Raw genomic sequence first — 20,868 nt, forward strand, 5'->3', positions numbered from 1 at the left:
CTATTCTCCTCAAGGTCAATTTTGATGGTAATGTATAGGAGGCGAGAGGTGCTCTTCATGAAGCAGGCGTTATCATTAGAAGTGCTAGCAATATTTTCGTGGTTGCAGGTGGTGTTAGGATTAAAGCTAATAATGGGTTGGGCTTGGGCACAGAAAATATTAATTACATAGGCTCGACTTGAAACCCGATTAAAAATGAATAGAGTTTAAGCCCGAGACCCAGCTCATGATCAGCTCTAATTAGGATATATGACAACTATTTCAGCGGCGAAATTGTGTGTTGCATGAGAAGGGCAGTCTTATCCTACTCAAACATTGCAAGCGACTAATATTTGTTTAGAGGAAGATCTCCAGACAATTATTGGATAGATTTTTGATCGATTACCCGTTGAAATCATACTTCATCCTCTTCTCCTAGATTGCTAGCAATTATTACATTCATTGTTCATATTTGAGGTTACTCATATGTATAGAAAAGCCAATAGTGTAGCTGACTAGATGGTACCTCATGTGGCCAATCATACAAGATCAACATTATAAAATTCCAAGACACATCTACCCATCCTACTATTAGATATTTTGTTTTCTAATTTCCATGGATGTACTTCTACTCATTTGGTTTAATTTATCCGATTTACCAAGAAAACAAGAAAGAACGCAGCTAACAAAATAATTAATTGTTATCCCTTCTTACATTTCTTCATTGAAGCCAACAACTCCTAACCTTAAAGTATCAACTTTCTTTGAATTACCTATAGAAATCTGATTTTGATCCAACAACATTTGCATTTAGTCATAAAACTTGTTGATGTTTGTACCTCAGACTTATATTCCAATGGGAGTCTTCATGAAAGTTGGTGATTGAAGACTGGTTTAAGGGTGTTGGAAGAGGAGCCACCCCCACCGGCACCCCATTGACTGCAGGCATTCCAACCCACCTAATTCGCATTGTCTTTAGCAGGTTGTTTCCTGCTTTTGGGTTGTCTAGCAACATCTTAAGCCGTGAAGTTAACCAAAATATTATAATGTCCACATTTGTCATGGGGATCCTCGAGATCAATGCTCGATTATGAATAGATACTATAGTTATTTTTTAGATTCTTATGCAATCGGTCGCTTGGCTTCTATTTTAGAAGGTCAATTTTTATTTCAATATTCCATTTTTTTTCTTTTGTTGGGTAGACAAACCATTCTTCTAATGAAACAAATAAAGCTTATCTACACAATGCGTGTCCGATTCGAATTATGACTATTGCACAATACATGAATGGTCGTCATCATATATCTAGACGTCGCTAACTTAGCTTTGAAAAAGATGGCCAAATCCTAAACTTGGACTAGCTTGGGTTTTATTAAATTTCCAGTTTGTCCAATAGTTGGAAGAGATTTGAATTGCATCTTTCATGCAAAAATATATATATTTTTTGTAACATCTACTTTACATATGAAGAAAAAATGTTGGAGTGCTTGATGATTAATATAAAATATAAAAAAAAGATCAATTATTTTTCCGTGCAAAAAAAATATAATATGAACTCGGTCGAAGTGGCAGGTCTAATTTTTTTTTTTTTATTTAAATTTTGTTGCAGCGTTGGGAGACGTAAGAACCAAGAAAATTTTGTGCCGGTGGTTTACCAATGATAGGCAATTACTTCGTCATAACATTGAAACCAACCAGCTTCTTTGGATCACAACGTGCCGATGCCGGACACGGAGATGAAGACACCCTGTCATTTCACGTCACGCTGCCGTGTTCCACAGTACCGTCCGTTCACACGGACCGCCATCATGCGGTGGGGTACCTACACGTCCTCCCTCCCTTGGTACCTCTTCAGCCGGACGATCTCAATCAAACGGCTGATATCCCAATTATCCCGCCCTAGTTTCCTCGTAATTTTACCGTGTCGCTCCAAAATCAACGCTCATGGTTATTCTGATCCTCGGGTCGTCGGCGAGAAAGAGACGCGAGCCGTCTCGCACGACCCGGCGAAGGAAAAAATTTCAGGGCCCCCCGTCCGCGCCCACGCACGAGTTCCTGGGAAATGACACCAAACACAGTCGTGGTTCCCGTTATTCCTACCAATCATCCCGATCCACGTGGCAAAGGCACGTCCGTGTGGACCTGAAGAGCGCCCCGAGTAAAATTACGCCCGTGTGAAAAGGATGCGCAGTCCCACCGCCACGCAAACGGAAATCGTTCGTCGAGAGAAAAGGACTTTCATCGCTGCCCAAATAAAAGCATCGTGCTTCGTGGATAGGCGGTGACAGTGTCGCACTGTGGGACGTGGAGAAACTGTGCTAATGTGCAACGTGACAGCATATGATTGTGGGGGCCCGCGAGGGAGGACTTGAGAAGACCCGGCCCGCGGCGCGGGCATACGTCGGGTGTGCGACGCAGAGCGCCGTCGTCCATTCAGGCGGGGCGTTGCCTCCCTTATCCGATAATCGGACGGCCGAGGCGCGCGGTGACGGGATCCGGGTCCACCAGTCGGCGAAGATAGCTTCCCAATTAATTTATTAATGATTACAAAACGGCGTCAAACCTTGTCCCTCGCTCTCCCCCTCCCCCTCCCCCACCCCCACCCCGCCCCCTTTTAAACCCCATCCGTTCTCTCCTTAGAGTCGAGGAGATGGCGGAATTGGGTAGAGCTCCCGGGTCGCCTGGGGATTCTCCCTTTCAGGAACAAGGTCCTCTTGCCGGGGGCCCATCATCCGAATCCGGTGCACTTCTCCCAGCAGGTGATAAATCGGTCAATTCTATGGTTTTGTCCGAATTGCTATTTCTAGATTCCTTTGTCTGTTCTCGAAACCCTAATTTTTTTTGAAATTTCACTGTTTTTCAATCATTTTCTTGAAAAAAGTTCGCTTCTTGGAATGAGATTTTAATCAGCTCATGATTCTTGACAACAGAATTGATGAAGTTAGGATTTTTTGATTTCTGGGGTCTGTTTTGATATGACTAGTAGATGTCTGAGGGCTATAATTGCCATTCTCCTCTTGTAAATTTGTATATGAATTTGATGCTGATTGAGAGCTCTGAATTTTTTTGGTACTTGTTTTGTTTTATTGTTTGTGGGATGTTTTATCGGTGGTACCCACTGCAGCGTGAAGCTGGTGGAGCAAGAACTGTGGCAGAGGGAAGAGAAGGGTCTGATCGGTGTTGCTTCCTGTTCAGGGACTCTGAGGCGGCGACAGTGGGTTCGATGTTATCTCCAGGTGATTTTGAATGTATTTTCTTTCCCTTTTTTGGATAATGTGCATCGAGAATGAAAATTTTGAGTGAAAGATGCTTATCTTGATGAAGGTGTGGGTAATGATTCTGGAGAGCGGAGTCTGAAAGGTCCAGCTGATGTATTGGGGGATTCTCAGAAGCAGGATGGAAAGAACCAGCAAGAGTTGATTCACTGGCACAACAGGTAGGGTCTGCTAACAGTGTTTTTTTCTCTATGTGATTCTTTTTATCACTATAATTTTCATATAAGGTGAGGTAAAACCAATTGAACCATTAGCACTGTGACAAAAATGCCTTGTCATTCTGAGAGGCATGCACCCCATACACCGGTGCAATCTTTTGGTTCTTGTGTGTTCCTGCACCAAGACAAGGAATATCAAAATGATTGGGAAAGTATAAGAATAGTAATCTGCCAAGCATAAAGGTGATGGATAGGATAAATTAAGTTTTTGGTAGTATATTGATGAGCTATGTTATGGAGTGGATTAGGGAGGTTGAACTAAGCTTGTGACCAGTGCACTGCAAACCGATCATCTGCAGTGCCATGAGAGCATTAGAATTGACTACCAGGAGAAATTGGTTCATGAAAATGTTACCTTCTAAGTCTCCATTATTCAACGGGATTAAGTTATATGTATATTAGATGTTCGGGTTAGAAACATGAAATTTGCAAAGAAGGCAGAAAAAACAAAAGCGTGAAAACCAGCATCAACACAAAAAGGGAGAAATTACTTATATCTTTTCTAGCCTGCCAGCATAGTGCTGGAAATCCGTTCTCCTGTTTGGTTTGATCTACACATGCAGTTGGTTTTATGAATGTTTATTTTCATAAAAAAATACAGAAGGTAACTTAATTGGGCACTGCAATAATAAGAAGTAATTTTATCTCTTACATTTACTCAAACAGCATGGTGGACTTAATGTGAAGCCTATGACACTCAATTTAACTTGCTGTTCATTTCCAGGGGTGTTGCTGCTAGAGCTTTACACCTCTCTAGAGGAGTGGAGAAAACCAAGTGGAAGGGTTACATACATAGTTTTCTTGAAGGATTGTGTAGGTTTAGTGTTCAAGAACTTCAGTGCAAGAGAATATTATATTGCACGTGTCTCACGTCTTGACATGACAAAAGTTGGTAAGATTTTATTTTGCACCTTTTCATATTTCATTCTCTCTTCTCTAGTTATATTTCATTCTGGTTCTCCAAATTCACAAACTGAGGGATACAACATTTCGGAGATATGTTTCAAGCATTTGGGGTAATTTAAATTGTTTTCAGTGGCATAAAATAAACAGTCAACCGTTTAGCCACTAAGTTTTTAAATACAACTATACAAGAACTTTAAACTTTTTAGTTACGTATTGAAGGGATTGCAGCTTAGAGATGGAAAGCACTCTTGGATCAGTAGTAGGAAGGGAAAGAAAAATAAAGTTGTAACTATAAACAAATTACGATACATCTTTTGGGTTGTGTGTAATAGTATATAGATTAGTAGCTACTAAGAACTAAGATTACTTCTTTTGGTGGTCATGTGAAAACCTATTTTTTCACTGAAGGACTTGCGCTATTAAACACATGGAAATTAATGTTATAACTACACCAGAGAGGATTTGAGTTTTATTTTCTATAAATTTTGTAGAAATTATGTGTCACAGAGCTATTTCCATTTAATGTACAGCCTAAAAGAAGATGTGCAAACATGTATGGCACTCTTTAGTAGCACAAAATCTATATTTTTTTGCCCAAATATCTTGTCTCCAGATCAATTTTTCTCTTCTTCTTCTTCTTCTTCTTAGTGAAGTGACCTGTTATTTTTCTTATATGAACATAGTTCCTAGTCGATGTTTTAACTCATTGGTGTATTAAATTGAGCTAGCCAATATAATTTGGCGATGCAAAATCTTGATGGGGGACCATAAAAAGCTCTTAAGTGAAATTGTGATCATCGCTGTTGATATTTCTTTTGCCATCTGTTCTTAACATTTTTCCACAAAGCAAGTTCTGAATGAAACATTTCATCTTCTTTTGCTTTTGCTAGAGTTGGAGCAAGCAGAACAAGACCCAGATCTTATTTTGTTATCTCGCCAATTTAAAGCTAACTGCTATGGACAGCTAATTTCTGTTCTCGAGCAGGTGAAACTTTGAGTTTTAAATGTTCTTTCTCAATATCATGTAGTTTTCTTTAAAAGCTTGATGCTAAATGTTAAAACATATGGGGAAGGTTGAGGTTAATAACTAAGTGACTCGAATGATTAACAAGGACTTAATTTGAACACTTATTGTTTAGTTGCTCATCCGAGCTACTCCATCAATTTTTGAAACCTACAGTTCTAGGTTTGCCTAGTATATTCTGCATCTTCTTTCAGGTTGTTTTCAGTTATGCATACCAGCAATATATACCATGCTCCCAGTTTTTGGTATTGCTTTCTAATTGAGTTTTTAAAATATAGCAATAATACTCTAGATTGTGCCTACCATTTTGAGTTTCCAAATGGGGCAAGCTGCCTTGTCCAAATGCAATCTATAATTTTTCTCTATTATTTTGTCAATTATCGTTTACATGTGGTGATATGTGCTTTCTAATTACTGCTTACAGAAGCAAAAAACTGTTGGTCGGACAAAAGTTCTTCTTGAGACAGTTCCTGTGCATAGGCTTGGCAGATATATTTGTTGCTTAGTTTTGAAATAAGTTTCGAGGAGCAGTTATCTATGTTAGATTCAATTGACTTAAAAGTTAGGCTCTCAAAGGCACAGAATTAGTGGACAGGCACTTACAGGTGAAGATGGTTAAACTTGCTCTCTTATATATGATTTCTTATCATAAAAGTTCTCTTATTTATGATACAGTAACATTGAATCAAAGTGGACTGGTATTTTCTTGTCTTATTGCTCCCTGTTTCTCAAATATTATGTTATGCATTTAACATCTGTTCATTTGCTGAACAGTCGATTCGTGTAGCAGAAAAAATAACTCAGAAGGTTGAGGGACAACTGTCAAAATCACAGAAAGAATTTCTTCTGCGCCCAACAGGTCTGTTTCCTACAATAGCTTATGATAGGTTAATAGTGCATTCTTTGCTGATTTAGCGTTTAGTCATTGATGAAATATGAAACAAGAAGTTTGTAGATATTTACCTTACTGGATCGGACTTTCAGCATCCTGAAACTTGTTCCACTGCACTGCCTGCAGGAATGCTGCCTTAGCATTATATAACAGACTAAACTAGTATGTTCTGTGCAAAAAGCAGACTCTTATTGCTTTACTTCTCTTTCCAAACTTATCATGCCTTTGGTGAAGCTCATTCATGCAAATGACACCCTCTTTTTTCTTTTGTTTGAGGTTGGGGTTGGGGGTTAAAGAATGCCATATTGGTTAAGGTGGTCAAGGAAAATAGTATCGTATAGCAATCGGATTGTTTCAGAAATGATGCACTATAATGAAGAATCTTGGCCAAATAATGGCTCCTAAGCTGATTTAATGTGTGAAAAAGAAATTGTATAAGATTTTTTTTTGGTTCTTTCCCTTCAATTGTAAGAAACATATATGAGTAGCGCCATGGTTGTTAGGATATTATGACCCACAATTTGGATTCAACAAGCAGAGTGTGACAAGCAGTGTGCTAGAAAGGCATTGATAATGCATGAGAGATGTTTGGACAAATGATGGCTGGGCTGCCAAAACCAAAACAGGAGCAAAGGAGGACATCTAACTAGAGTGAACAAAATGTAGAAAACTTTAAAAGTTTGATGTTATAGGTGGTAAATCCATAGATGAGATAATGCAAGACTGAGAATTATGTTCTTGATTAAATGTTTAAAAAACAGAAACCACCACCATCACTTCACCTCAACTTTTTGTTGTATAGAATAATAGATACTACTTGCTTGAAAAGTTTTGACATGAATGTTCAAAATGGAGAACAAAGAGGCAACTGACACATTCAGGGGAGCTCACTATGATTGCAGACTACTTGAACACATTTGTTATATAAAGAGCAGAGAATTGATCAGCAGACATTCAGGGTTGAAGACGAAGACAAGAGGCTGGCTCATTACAGCATTATGCCTAGCAGATAACTCCATATTAATTTCATTTATTGATAAAAAAGATAAATTTTCTACATGGCACACTTTCTGACTTCTTTCTGGATATTGTTGAAAGTGTCAGCTATGCACAAGAAAAACATATTTTCCAGTGTTGCACTCTTGACTCCTTATATTAGATATAATGTTAAACTGAGACTTCCTTCTGTTTATGTCTTTTATGCTTACAACGCATTGGGAAATTTTTATATGTTACAACATAAAATCTATTTGTTCAATCTTGGCGCTCCTCAGATGAGGGCTATAAAAGAGGAACTTGGTGATAATGATGATGATGAGGATGATATAGCTGCTTTGGAAAGAAAAATGCAGAGTGCAGGGATGCCTCCTAATATCTGGAAGCATGCACAACGAGAATTGCGGTAAGATATGTAGAATGCTGGTGAAATGCTTTTGTTATTGTGTTTAAACAATCATATGTTGTCACATCTGAGTTCTTCAACTTGGGGGGAAAACAAAACACTAGGACTTCTAGATTGCATCAGTCTCCTATAACTAGAATACTCTTGGGCTTAATTTCTGCAACCAACACTAAAGACTCGATCTGAGGAATAGAATTCTTCGTAACCCTTTCTCACTGTCTCTCATGGAAGCTTGGATGCCATGCTATGCTATTGGAGGCTAGCATTGCTGGAGTTTTTCATGTGGTGCAGGAAATTAGTTGATGAGGGGTATAGATATTGTAACTGTAATATAAGGTATCCCAAAATTAGGGCTTTTGTGAGCTCCATTATGCACAATCTCTTTATCCTCTCCTTTCTTTCAACACCCCATTCCATCTATTTACATCTATAAATAGATGGTCTGACATGTCAGAATGCTGGGCAGAGAACACCTTAATCTTTTGTTACTATGAAGATCATTTAAAACACAGAGGAAGAAACAACCTAAAATCTAAGACTTTCTAACTTACATCGAAATTGCATATTTTATTATTCAGATGTTGGGACTTGCTTAATTCTAAACTTCAAGAGTTAAACACTAGGTCAGATGGTCTAATTGGTTGTTTCTTATCTGATCGAGGTTTGGATTGATTTCTGGAGGCTCAAAACCATTGGCAGCTCTAAAGTTGACTTGTCTTTTTTGCTTCTGGAGCAGTTCTTATAATTGCTTTGATTAGCAGTCTGCTCCTATGACTTGACCTAAGCCAAACTTGTTATGATTTTAAGATAAGATTTTGATTTTCAAAATACAGAGTGATAGGTGACATACATCAGTTATATTTCTGTGTGCGCACGCGCATGTGTATTCATCTGACAGATAGATTCTCTGAAATTGCATTTCGTCGAACACTAGAATATTTTGTTGTGGCTATTGCTATCTTCATAACAAAATGACACAGATTGTTCTATCTTAATTAAAAAAATGACATTAATTGCATTATTTATTAATGTTCTAAGTTCTAACCTTAAGTTTCTGCTTGTAGACGACTGAGAAAAATGCAGCCTCAGCAACCTGGATATAGCAGTTCACGTGTGTACCTCGAACTCCTTGCTGATCTTCCTTGGCAGAATGTCAGTGAAGAACATGAACTTGATCTCAGAGCTGCCAAGGAACGTCTTGATCATGATCATTATGGTCTGGTGAAAGTTAAGCAGCGGATTATTGAATATTTAGCCGTTCGCAAGGTTGAATTCCTAGCCTTTTTCTATGGCATTTTTCTTTTTTGCATGTTCATAGTAGTTATTGCATCTGCTACTGTAACTGATATTAATCAAATGTACTGCAGCTTAAACCTGATGCCCGAGGCCCAGTGCTTTGTTTTGTTGGCCCACCGGGTGTTGGAAAGACATCATTGGCATCATCAATTGCAGCTGCTTTGAACAGAAAGTTTGTCCGGATATCTCTTGGTGGTGTCAAGGATGAGGCTGATATAAGAGGTCATCGAAGGACATACATAGGAAGCATGCCAGGACGTCTTATTGATGGACTAAAGGTTCACCCTGGAACATTACTACATCATAAGTTTATCAAGATTGTCTTGCTAACTGATCATATCAAGTTCCACCTTGTTGTTGCGTTTTTTTAAAACATTTTAAATGCATTACTTTCTAAGGAGATACTATATCTGTATGTTTAGTTAGTGTGTTTAGATATGGTTTTTTCATTTTAAATTAGATTCTGGTATTTTTTAAAAAATTCCCTCAAAATTTGTAATACAGATGTGATCTTACATATGTGTTGCATAATTGAAGAATAATGCAATCTATAATTTGTCAATATCAGGCATTATTATAATGTCCTATATCCTATTACTTAGCTATTTCAATATAATTAAGTTCATAGTTAAATTTTCTGGCCAGTTAAGTTGGTTGAAATGCCAAAATCCATGCTGCTTGCCTTCCTTTCAGTTTATGGCACCAAAATATTCTAAGATTATAAATTAAAACTACTTTATTTTGTTTGAACTTTCATTTGCATATGTGTAATGATGATATTGTAATCATAGTGATAATGATGATATTGATTTTGGTGATGGAGATAAAGGATAAAAAAATAATGATCAACAATGGCAAAGGGCACAACTCATGCGTTGCAAACCTATCAACACCTGTGGCTATCAACACTCAAAGGTTTTTTCTGAATGAGGAACCCTGATGTCATAAATTGTATCATCAAATCCTACAAAATTCAAAGAAATCTGTTTCCTTGTATACCTTTGCTGCCTTTGACTCACATGTCTAAAAGAGATGGTCATATAATAAAAGAATCTTTAGGTATATCTTTATGAGACATAGTGTTATCTTAAGGTCCATATAGAGTTATATTTCGATGGACCAATAATGTCTACAAGATATACTTCTCCTATGCGTAATTTGTGCTAGTGTTTTGGCATTATTGATGATAGATGTTTCATAGATTTTATATCTTGGCTATTACTATATACAGAAACATATTGACATTTAAGATACTTTATTACTTAAAGAAACCCAAAAATTTACAGATAGATATATAGATATATTATACAAAATGCATATGCACATGGCTGGTAAAAAGGAGATGTGAAGCATAGAGATTTTTATGGATGTACTCCTCCATTATTGGGTTATATCGTAAAATACATATTTTTAGACAAAAGCATGAATACACAATTTCCCACTTCCGATTATTTTAAAGATAATCAAATCTGAGAATCGCCTTCTAAGTTGTAGGCAGGTATTCCTTAACCTATTAAAACTTATATTGTGTAAAAAAAATTATTGAACCTAAAAGACTCCTAAACAGTGATAGCGGAACTGTCCCGAACTCTCTAGTTCGGGGTGTACCAACCCAAACCGGTTGGTTATTGGGACAAAATGACCCTTTGGTTCGGCTTGGAGCTTTTTATGATTTGGTTGGTTGATCTCTATTTCACGTCCTCTCTCAAGCTTTCCGTCATCTCGACTCTCCGCCGTCTCTCAAAGATTTTGGCTCATCTCCCACCACTTTCCTCTCTCACCCGCTGTCCTCGCCTCCTCTAGTTTTTCGACTACCGCCACTCTCATGGTGATTGCCACTATGGAATCCGCTGCTACTACCTCAGCACTAGGCCTTGTCGAGGGTGATGCTCCTCTATATCCAGTTTTTGCCTATTCATCCCCTCGATGGCATCCCTCATTGAGTGCTCATTCATGAAGATCACGAACTCAAAGCCCTCAACCTCCACATCTCCCAATTGATGATGATTTATACTGAAACACAACCAAACCATTAGATCTGAGATCAAGAAACACAACAAGATTGCAATCAAGGATCTTTCTAGGTTGAATTGAGTGATCAGGACCTTGGATTTGAGGATCTAACAGCCCTCTCAAGAAAGGCACTATCTGTGGCCCAGATGAGCTGATCTCTCTCTCTCACTCTCTCCCTCTTCTCTCTCTATCTCTGCCCCCTCCCCCTCGGTTCCAGGAAGCATCCCTTACCGATTGCTCCTTCCTGAAGGTCATGAATCTAAAGCCCCTTGACCTCCTCATCTCCTGATTAATGATTATTTGCACCAAAAAACAACCAAGCCTTTAGATCTGAGATCAAGAAACATAAAAAGCTTGGATTCGAGGATCTTTCTAGGTGGGATTGAGGGTTTGGGACCTTGAATTTGAGGATCTCACTGCCCTCTTGAGGGAGGCATTGTTCATGGCCTAGGCGAGCTGATCGCTCCCCCCCCTTCTCCCTCTCCATCCCCTGGTTTTGATACACATATGGTACGTACCGATACCATAACGAATCGGTTGCTGGCTAACATGATCCCTGGTATCAGTTTGTTGAACCTTGCTCCTAAAACTAATTCTATGTTAAAAAAACTAAAATGAGCTAAAAGACTCAGTTTTGACACAGAAAGCCCAAGCCTGACACTTACTTGTCATGTGATTGATTGGCACATGAGGTTCCCATCTCAAGCAAACTTCTGCTTCATTTCCTAAGGTTTAACAGTCATGCTTGTTTGTTTTATTTTACTGGGAAATTTCAATGCATTAACATAAAACTATCAGTTTGATAATCATGGTAATCTTTTGCATTCTTTATCATGGAACCTCCATTTTGAAACCATTTGCTGGCTGTTTCCATTGACGTGTGTTCTTCTCGTGTTCCTTTAATTGCAGAGAGTGGCTGTTAACAATCCAGTTATGCTTCTTGATGAAATTGACAAGACAGGTTCTGATGTTCGTGGAGATCCAGCATCAGCATTATTGGAAGTTCTTGATCCAGAACAGAACAAAACATTCAATGACCAGTATCCTTTCTATTTTGGGCTTTTAGGAGTTGTTCATACGATCATCGTTATGCTTATACGACTAAAACATGCTTGTTATTCTCATGGTCAATGATTCTGCCCAAACACATTTTTTTGTTATGCGAGATTTTATAGTCCTTGTTGTGCACGGTAATTGCAGTCAAAACTTTTTTCTGGAACCAAACTATTCAAAGCCCCACATGCAGAAAATTGCCCTCAGAGTACCAAGTGAGAACTATAGGGTGCATTAAACATGCATAAATGCTAGAACAATTTGTTGTTTGGTTGTTTGTGTTTAGTTTCATGTCCCGAACTAGTTAGTCTCTGTTTTTTATTTTTTTTAATTTTTTTTTTTCAAGTTTCATGTGGGCACTGCAACTCTTTATAGTTTGCAGCTCAGTGGTTGTCGGAATACATTATATCTGTCACTTGCTTTCATATTGATGATGGATTTTCCATAAAATGCTGTATGTTGTTTTAGGAAATTGTCAATAACTGTCTAAGGTTGATGTTTACGAGAAGCAACAATTTTTTTGGAAGAAATTGGATTTTTATTTGAAGTCAGCATAATGATTAGAATCTCATCTGATTATGCCAGTGTTCCTTAAATTATGATCATCAGCTATTTGAATGTTCCATTCGACCTATCAAACGTAATTTTTGTTGCAACTGCAAATAGGATTCAACCTATTCCCCCACCACTGTTGGATCGAATGGAAGTCATTGAGCTTCCTGGCTATACACCTGAAGAAAAGTTAAAAATAGCAATGAAGCATCTTATGCCACGAGTTCTAGATCAGCATGGATTGAGCTCCGAATTCCTTCAAATCCCTGAGGTATTGATCTCGTTACTAAATAACCTTTGTTATTTGACAGCCTGCACATGCAGAGCCTTTTCATTATTAAGCTAAAACTTGATGAATGCTTTTCGAATTCTTTTGTTCTTTTCTGATATAATAAAATTTCTTATAACATGCTGTTAACAAGGTTTATAAGCAGAACTCCTGCCTAATCATTTTCATATTCTTCATAGAACTTAAATTAGCAATACTTAATTAAGTTAGAAGACTAAATGATTGAGGAAAGAAGATAAAGAAGATTATGTGTTTATCTTTTCCCTGTTCCAAATGTGATAAAAGTTCATAGCTTGAGGTAGGTATTAATCTTCCAGTCTATGTGTACTCTGACACCTATTCTTGCTGCCTGTTGCTTGCAAATACCTTCAAGCTTACTCCTTCAGCTAAGACTTTTCAAGGGAAGTTAGATATAAATTCTTGTATGTGTTTTGGAATGTGGAAGATAGCTGAAGAGAAAGGTTGGTAAGTGTGGATGACAGTTTTAGTCAGCTGTAGTCTTTCTAGAATACTGATATGGGTTTTTTTAACAATATCCAGCTCATTTCTTAACTTTATAAATGAGAAAGTAGGAGATAATAGGAAATATTCATCTGTGTATATGTAAGTTCATAACGTTCATAACTGTAATTCATTGGGATTTAAGGAGGTGAAATAAAACACTTCCTGCTATAGAATAGCCTGCATTTCTTTATGTTGTCTGCTAGTTAAATGCTTGGGCCACAATTAGCTTCATGGATCAATTTCTCCTTGATTGTCCATGATGTCTGAAAACAAGCATGTCCTTGGATTACCATTAACCAACAACAAATCCTACTATATCCTGTGTACTGGAGTCGGGCTGTATGGATCGATTTTTTTGTCCGCTAATTCCTTAATACTGACACATCCTCAATTTAATTGATGTCATAGCACCAATGCTGGAATGTTTAAGATCTTTTCTTTTTTAATTCCACATCATTTTCATTTTCCTAAGATAGTCTGCGGTGCTTGATAGTTCTGCAATTTTGTTATCCTTTGTCTATATGTGAGCAATTAATTTCTGTGCTGGCGATTTTATGACCTTTTCTTTCATTTGTAGCATTATCATGATTCATCTGTCTTAACAATCTCTGTGAGTAGGCGATGGTGAAAATTATAATTCAGAGATATACTAGAGAAGCTGGTGTGAGGAATCTTGAAAGAAACTTAGCTGCCTTAGCTCGTGCTGCAGCTGTCAAGGTTGCTGAGCAAGACTGTGCAGTTCAAATTAGCAGAGATGTGCACCCAATGACAAGTTCAATACTGGACACAAGACTTGCAGATGGTGCTGAAGTTGAGATGGAAGTTTTTCCTATGGGTGTTAATGGGCAGGAGATATCAAATGCTTTTTCAAGTACCTCTGTCCTGCTTGTAGATGAGGCTATGCTGGAAAAAGTGCTTGGGGTAGGTAGTTTTGTTTTTGAAGTTTGAGGCTACTTCTTAGAAATTTTATCTTTCTGCCTCTGAATTTATTCAATTTTGTCAAAACAAATATTCATTTACACATCATTAATCTGGGAATTGCAGCCTCCTAGGTTTGATGACAGAGAAACTGCAGAACGTGTAGCAACTCCGGGTATATCAGTTGGACTCGTCTGGACATCCTTTGGTGGAGAGGTTCAATTTGTTGAAGCCACGGCAATGGTGGGGAAGGGTGATTTGCATCTCACTGGACAACTAGGAGATGTTATTAAAGAATCAGCACAAATAGCTCTCACATGGGTACTTTTTGTAACTCATTCCTTTAGCAGTACATCTCGTAATGTATGCTAATGCCTTGTCTTGTTCAATGTGGCAAATTTGTTTGTCATGTATCCAGTTTTCTATGATTAGCTTAAAATCACAAAGACCAAGTTCCCAGGATACATGACAAACAGATTAAGGTGCTACTTCTTAACATGTATGGACAAAAAGGATGTCATGAAAACAGCATCCTCATTGTGCTGATCGTAAGTTATACTAATATACTTAGTAATTTATTATGTGTTTGGTTTTTCTCTGCACCAAACACACAAAATGATGATAGTTCTGTAAATGTCTTTTCCTGTTTCCTAGCTAAGTGTCTTAAACCAGAGTCTTGCATGCTTACATAATTCTACATAAACAATTAATAAAAAATTATTTAACTTGAAATCTACTATGTTTACTGCATGATTGATGTAATGTACCTTTTCTCCTGCTAAAACTAATGGTCAGATGTGCAATGATAAAATGAATAAACAAAAAAGGTTTTCCTGAGAAAAGCATCCCCATTTTGCTAACTTGAGTTGTATACGAATGTCAGGACTTGATTTATTAATACATTACGTGTTCGGTTCTCTTATCTGCATCATGCACATGAGAAAAAAAATCAGATTTATAATCATACTCTCTTGTTTCCCTTTCTGAATCTCTTGTAACGGATTCTTAAATTTAAAAAATTCCTAGTTCTCTTAAATTCTACATATTCAAAACACATTTTTTTGTTCATTCTGCTTATGTAGTGTATAATTGACGCCTCTAGTATAAGAGCTCTCCTTTTCTTCCACCGAAACTAATTGTCAAACATATGTTACATTTGGGAAATAAGTCCTCTCGTCTTATATTAGAATAGGGAAGCTAGGTCTCAATAAACTATTGTTCTTTAATTGTCTAGTTGGCAAGCATGTGAATAGAAAGTGACTACATGGCCACACCATATATCACTGGCAAGTCTTCATAGAGTTTTACTTTAACACTAGAAAGCTAATGAAATCAAATTTTAATTATCATATTAGCTTTCTGTGTAGGCAATAAATATAAACACCAATTGTATTTTTCAGTCAGCTCCACGGTAGGGGGATATATAGTGTACATTTGTTTTCCCTGTAACGCATCCCCCCTGTCCTCTCTCTCTCTAATAAAGGCCAATCAAGCAAGAAAATTTTTGCATGCTAAGAGTTTTGATATCATCCAGCTACATTGTTACTGATCACCTTGTACTTCTGTTGATCAGTGCACTGGGAAATAATTTTACATGTGTAACATTCTGGACATTACCTGTGAAGGATGGAAGGGGACTGCCTTAACCTTTTCCCTTCTGATCAAGACTTTATTTCTTTAATTCCTTGTGGAATGCATCAATATCTTTTGAAAACCCTTTGATTGGGCTTTAAAAGTTCTGATGGATGTGCCAGGTTTTTATCTTAAGCTTAATAGCTTCTTGTTCTTGGTTTCCTCAGGTGAGAGCACGAGCAGCAGATCTGAAGTTGTCAGCTGCTGATGAGATCAATTTACTGGAGAATCGGGATATTCATATACACTTTCCTGCTGGTGCAGTGCCGAAGGATGGACCATCAGCAGGAGTTACTTTGGTAACATCACTAGTATCATTGTTCAGTCAAAGAAAAGTCAGAGTTGATACTGCAATGACTGGAGAGATGACTCTTAGGGGCCTTGTATTACCTGTTGGTGGTATCAAAGACAAGGTAGCTACTAGCTGTTTTATTTGTCTTTTTTACCCTATTAGTTCATGAAATCAAAGTTTACTGTACCGGTCGGTACTATTCCGTACTGAATGTACCGTACCATAATGGTACCGGAACTAGCATGCTATCTCGTATTGTACTAATACTTGGTACGTTGTGCCGTCTCATATTGTACGGCGTGCTGACACTATAATAGGATGGTACTGGAACGAGATCCAGTACCGAGACGGCGAACCTTGCATGAAATCATGTAGTAGTATAAAGAAAATCCAAACATTTGTTTCTAATTTACTATTTATTCGATGGCATTTTGTATAAAAAATGAATCTTCTAATTGTTACTTATTTGAACCTTAAGGTCTTGCGGCACATCGATATGGAATCAAGAGAGTAATTTTGCCTGAACGCAATTTGAAAGACTTAGTTGAGGTACCATCAGCCATTCTTGCTGGCATAGAGGTAATTATTTAACCTTGAAGGTTATCTATTGCTTGAACTCACCTTTCTAAATAAATATGTTACTCCTTTTCACATATTATTCACAAAGTGGTGCCATTGCATGTGCAAATATCTTGAAATGTTATATCCGCATGATGGCTATTAAGGTTATAGATGAGCTCATTAAAAGACTGTTGCTTAAGAGAAGGGGCAGGAGAAGAGGTGGAAATTCAAAAGAGAACTTGGTGACTTAGGGAGTGATTGGAGATGTGTTGGAAAAAGAATGGATGAAGACTGAAACACAAGGATTCTTTGCTCATGGTGGTAGCAAGAAGTTAATTACTTGAAAATGTTGGGAGGGACTCAGAGGTTGTTTTCATATGATCAATACCTCATCTGGTTGTTGCATATCATCATATAAGTAGTTCACGAGAATCTTAGGTATCTTTCTCTCAGTTTTTGTTTTTATTGGAGGATTCTGATAAGGTGGCATCTCATGGAGGAATCCCATCAATTACATGCTTGTCATACTTGAGTCCTAGGCAAGATAAGTTTTGTAGGTCTAATGAGTAAGCCGTGTTTGTGGAAAGATTCATAGGGCGTGCTTGGTTTGCTTAACAAAAATGCTTTTGTGATTTCTAAAGCAAGAAAGCATGTCTGAATAAATAAATGTTTGGTACCATTATCTGAGAAGTGCTTCTACAAGGAAAAAAGCCAAAAAAAGTGCTTCTAAGAGAAGTTAGAAAACCTAGCTTCTGACTTTTCCTTCATAAGGAAGAAGCAACACCAAACAGGCCTATAATGGGATATCCTGCATTGGGCTATTGTTGCAAGAGAACTTAAAGCATTGGACAACCTATTCATTATGAAAGAACATGTTAATGCATGAAGATAGATGTATTATCAGGTGGATGGCAAAGTAACAAGTGCTTGATGGATTACATAAAGAAATTTTCTAATTTAACTCCCTACCTAACATTGATCTACATAAAGAATCTTCACGGGCTGATAATTAAGTAGACACCCTTAGTCCTTTTGGGCGATAATAACTAAAAAAACATGGTAGTTTCTTCATGTCTTCACTTGCTTAAACTAATGTTCCATGTTATTTCCATGATGTGAGCTATATCTTTATAGCATGTAATCCCTACCTTTTTCCCTTCCTAAAAGACTTGCATTTGCATACTCTCTATCCTGAGCATATTTCAGTTATTGGAAGGGTCCCTTTTATGTGTGGGGTCTCCCTGATTTGGTATGCCATGTATGTTTATAATATACAATCCAGCACAGGGCACCCAGAACTGGAAAAAGAGAGAGAAATAAAAAGAAAAAGGTTCTCTGAATGAGTGAAGATTGATCTTACCAGCTATCAACTTTTGGGGTCACAGGTTTGCACATAATCATGTTCAAAGATTAGGAAATATATCTGGGGTAGATGAGTTTCTCACAAGTGTTAGTCTTAGATAAGGAAGTTCGGGAAAAGTTGATAGAAAATTCAAAAACAGAGAAAAGGTAAATCCAATGAAGTTCAGAATATTTCTAGAATAATTCATGAAACACATATACATCATTCATGCATCCATAGAAATTAAGGAAATATCACAAAAAAACATGTTTTTCCGTTTAGTCTGGATAAATTATCAGGAACAAGCTAATCAAAATAAAGTAAGTAGTAATTATATAATTTTATTAGGTTGGACAGTTTTATTATGAAGCTGGATTGAATAGATAGTCAGGTATCTAGAATACCGCCAACATGCATAAATGTCATTGAAGATCTCCCTTCAACCCTAGGAATTGAAATACTTGCATGAGAGTTTCAATGGTTTTAGGAGGGAGTGGCTATCTTGGAGTGTGCTGAACTGGATTTTCAGGGACAGTCATTTGAGAGCTTAGTGAATGTGAGACTGAGGGCAGCCTTACATGATATGAACTCACTTGATATGAACTAAGTTTGGTAGAGGACGTCTGCAAGTCTGAGCGATTGGAACTCCTGTTCAGCACTTACTGCTTGAGACCTCTCTCCCATCCTGGTGTAGGATATTTTGAAAGTCATAGATGAGGGCAACCTGAGAGGAGCTGAAGTGTAGTTGCTTCTTGCTTTGGCAAGTGACCTAGGGGTTGTTAGCAACAGTCCTTACCTCATCTTCATCTTCTTCTCGTAGAGACATAATGGGTTAATTGCAGCTGGTTGGTGAGTGTTGTGACAATCAATAATAGGGTGGTCCTGCAAAACTTATTAGCATCATGCTGGTGCAAGGTGGAAATCTGGATCACATTTTCTGGACGCCTTGCAATCTATGGGATCCCTTCTCGAAGTTTGGATGATAATGCAGTTGTCTGTTCGACCGTTCCTATAGACTTCAATTCATAAACTGCCTTAGATGTTTGTACGGCTGAGAGGTATGCCATGTGCAATTGACAACTTCAAATTTTACCAAGGAAAGACATTAGATGTAGGTTTGCGCTCGTTGCATGCCCTATCATGCAGATCTTCATACATCAAAACTGTTATCTTTGTATTGGCTCATCTGTTACTTGAGCGTATATGTTCTATGCTTTAAATGCTAACAGAGTAGGCTAATTATACGCGCGTATGCACCTTTGGATATAGTGTTATTGCCAACATGGAAATGCTTTCCTCTCAATGAGTGCAAGTTTAAACATAGAGATGGCTAATGCAATGTCAAACTAGAACATCATATTGCCTAGGCCACCACCACAAGGCTTATTAATAGCAAATTTTTTTTCATTCCTTCTTCCAATTACAAGCGTTGAATTGGTTAATAGTGCTTATGTTCTAGCATAGCTAGTTTACACACAACTATGACCTCTTTACCTGGAAGAACATGACAAATTCTCCAGGCTGACATCATTTATTCGAATTTTTAACAGATTTGCTTGTTAAGCGCATTGAAGATGTACTGGAACAAGCTTTTGAAGGTGGATACCCTTGGAGACAACGCTCGAAGTTATAGCATTCTCCATCTCCCTCGGAGTACAGTATATATTGGACTTGCTGGCTCAATGCTGCATTTAGGCTTTCAGACTGACATCATGGCAAATGGTGATTAAACATTACTCAATTTCCCCACTGTGCCATTGAGCAAAGTTTCGAGGATGCTGCCTTCACGGATCTGCATGCAATCTGCATCAGTCGCATGCTGTTGTTCCATTCTCTACAGACAGGCTCGGTATGTATGAAGGCAAGTCTATGCGACTATGAGTGTATATTTCAAACAGGGAGCAAGAAAGCAGTGGCTTTCCAGTTTTTCTATTAATCAAACTGATAATGCAAGCTTGTGTACATTATAAAATTTGATTACTGAATGCACCATAATCTATCACAGATTTACACGGTAATTTGAAATATCGGTTCTATAATTTATTCTGGTCAAGCAAATTAAAAGTAGTTCTGGAAGTAGGAGCAGCGGTGGGTCAGATCAGGTCAGATTCGTTAACGGTCAAAAATCTCCGGCCTCAACCTCACTGTGTTTATGATCAGCTTGAAATAAATAATCTGTCTCCAACTCATTTAATTCTATTTGGATTTAGAAGTTTTAACTATCCAACCAACCCAATTAACGACCTTTGCCTGTCAATTGTATCTTGAAAAACGGAAAATAGGGCCAAGAGGGAACCAGGGTTAAGCATCTCAATAGAGAGTTTGTATGTGTATGCACCTGTGCAAGAACGAATGATTCAACCAACGAGCGCGTGTGCAGAGAGAGAGAGTTAATGTGGAGAAGAGAATGGATAGATCTTTCGTATTTTTCATTCTTTTTCATAATAATGAATCACACACCCTCGCTAATTACTTGTAACGAGCCTCGGCTTGCTCATGGGTTACCAAAGTATCATCGTTGCGACTGTTGGGATTTTGACATAATGATCCTTTAATTTCTGATAAAATTCCATATCAGATCCTCTTTTTGTAATAATACGGTTAGTTCCATTTTGTTCGTGGTCTTCAATTCCACATGCTGCGTACATAGAAGGAAAAATTATCGACAGCTTGATAGGTTAGGAGACATAATATATCAAGACTAATATCTATAGCGAAT

General features: G+C 37.7%; 1 pseudogene; it reads left to right on the plus strand.

Annotated features, from left to right (window-relative positions):
* The first annotated feature begins 1,701 nt into the window (after positions 1–1,701).
* On the plus strand, positions 1,702–20,174 carry LOC120105485 (annotated as a pseudogene).
* The last annotated feature ends 694 nt before the right edge of the window (positions 20,175–20,868 follow it).

This window comes from Phoenix dactylifera, unplaced genomic scaffold (genome assembly GCF_009389715.1).
Source record: "Phoenix dactylifera cultivar Barhee BC4 unplaced genomic scaffold, palm_55x_up_171113_PBpolish2nd_filt_p 000298F, whole genome shotgun sequence".
Taxonomy (NCBI): Eukaryota; Viridiplantae; Streptophyta; class Magnoliopsida; order Arecales; family Arecaceae; genus Phoenix; species Phoenix dactylifera.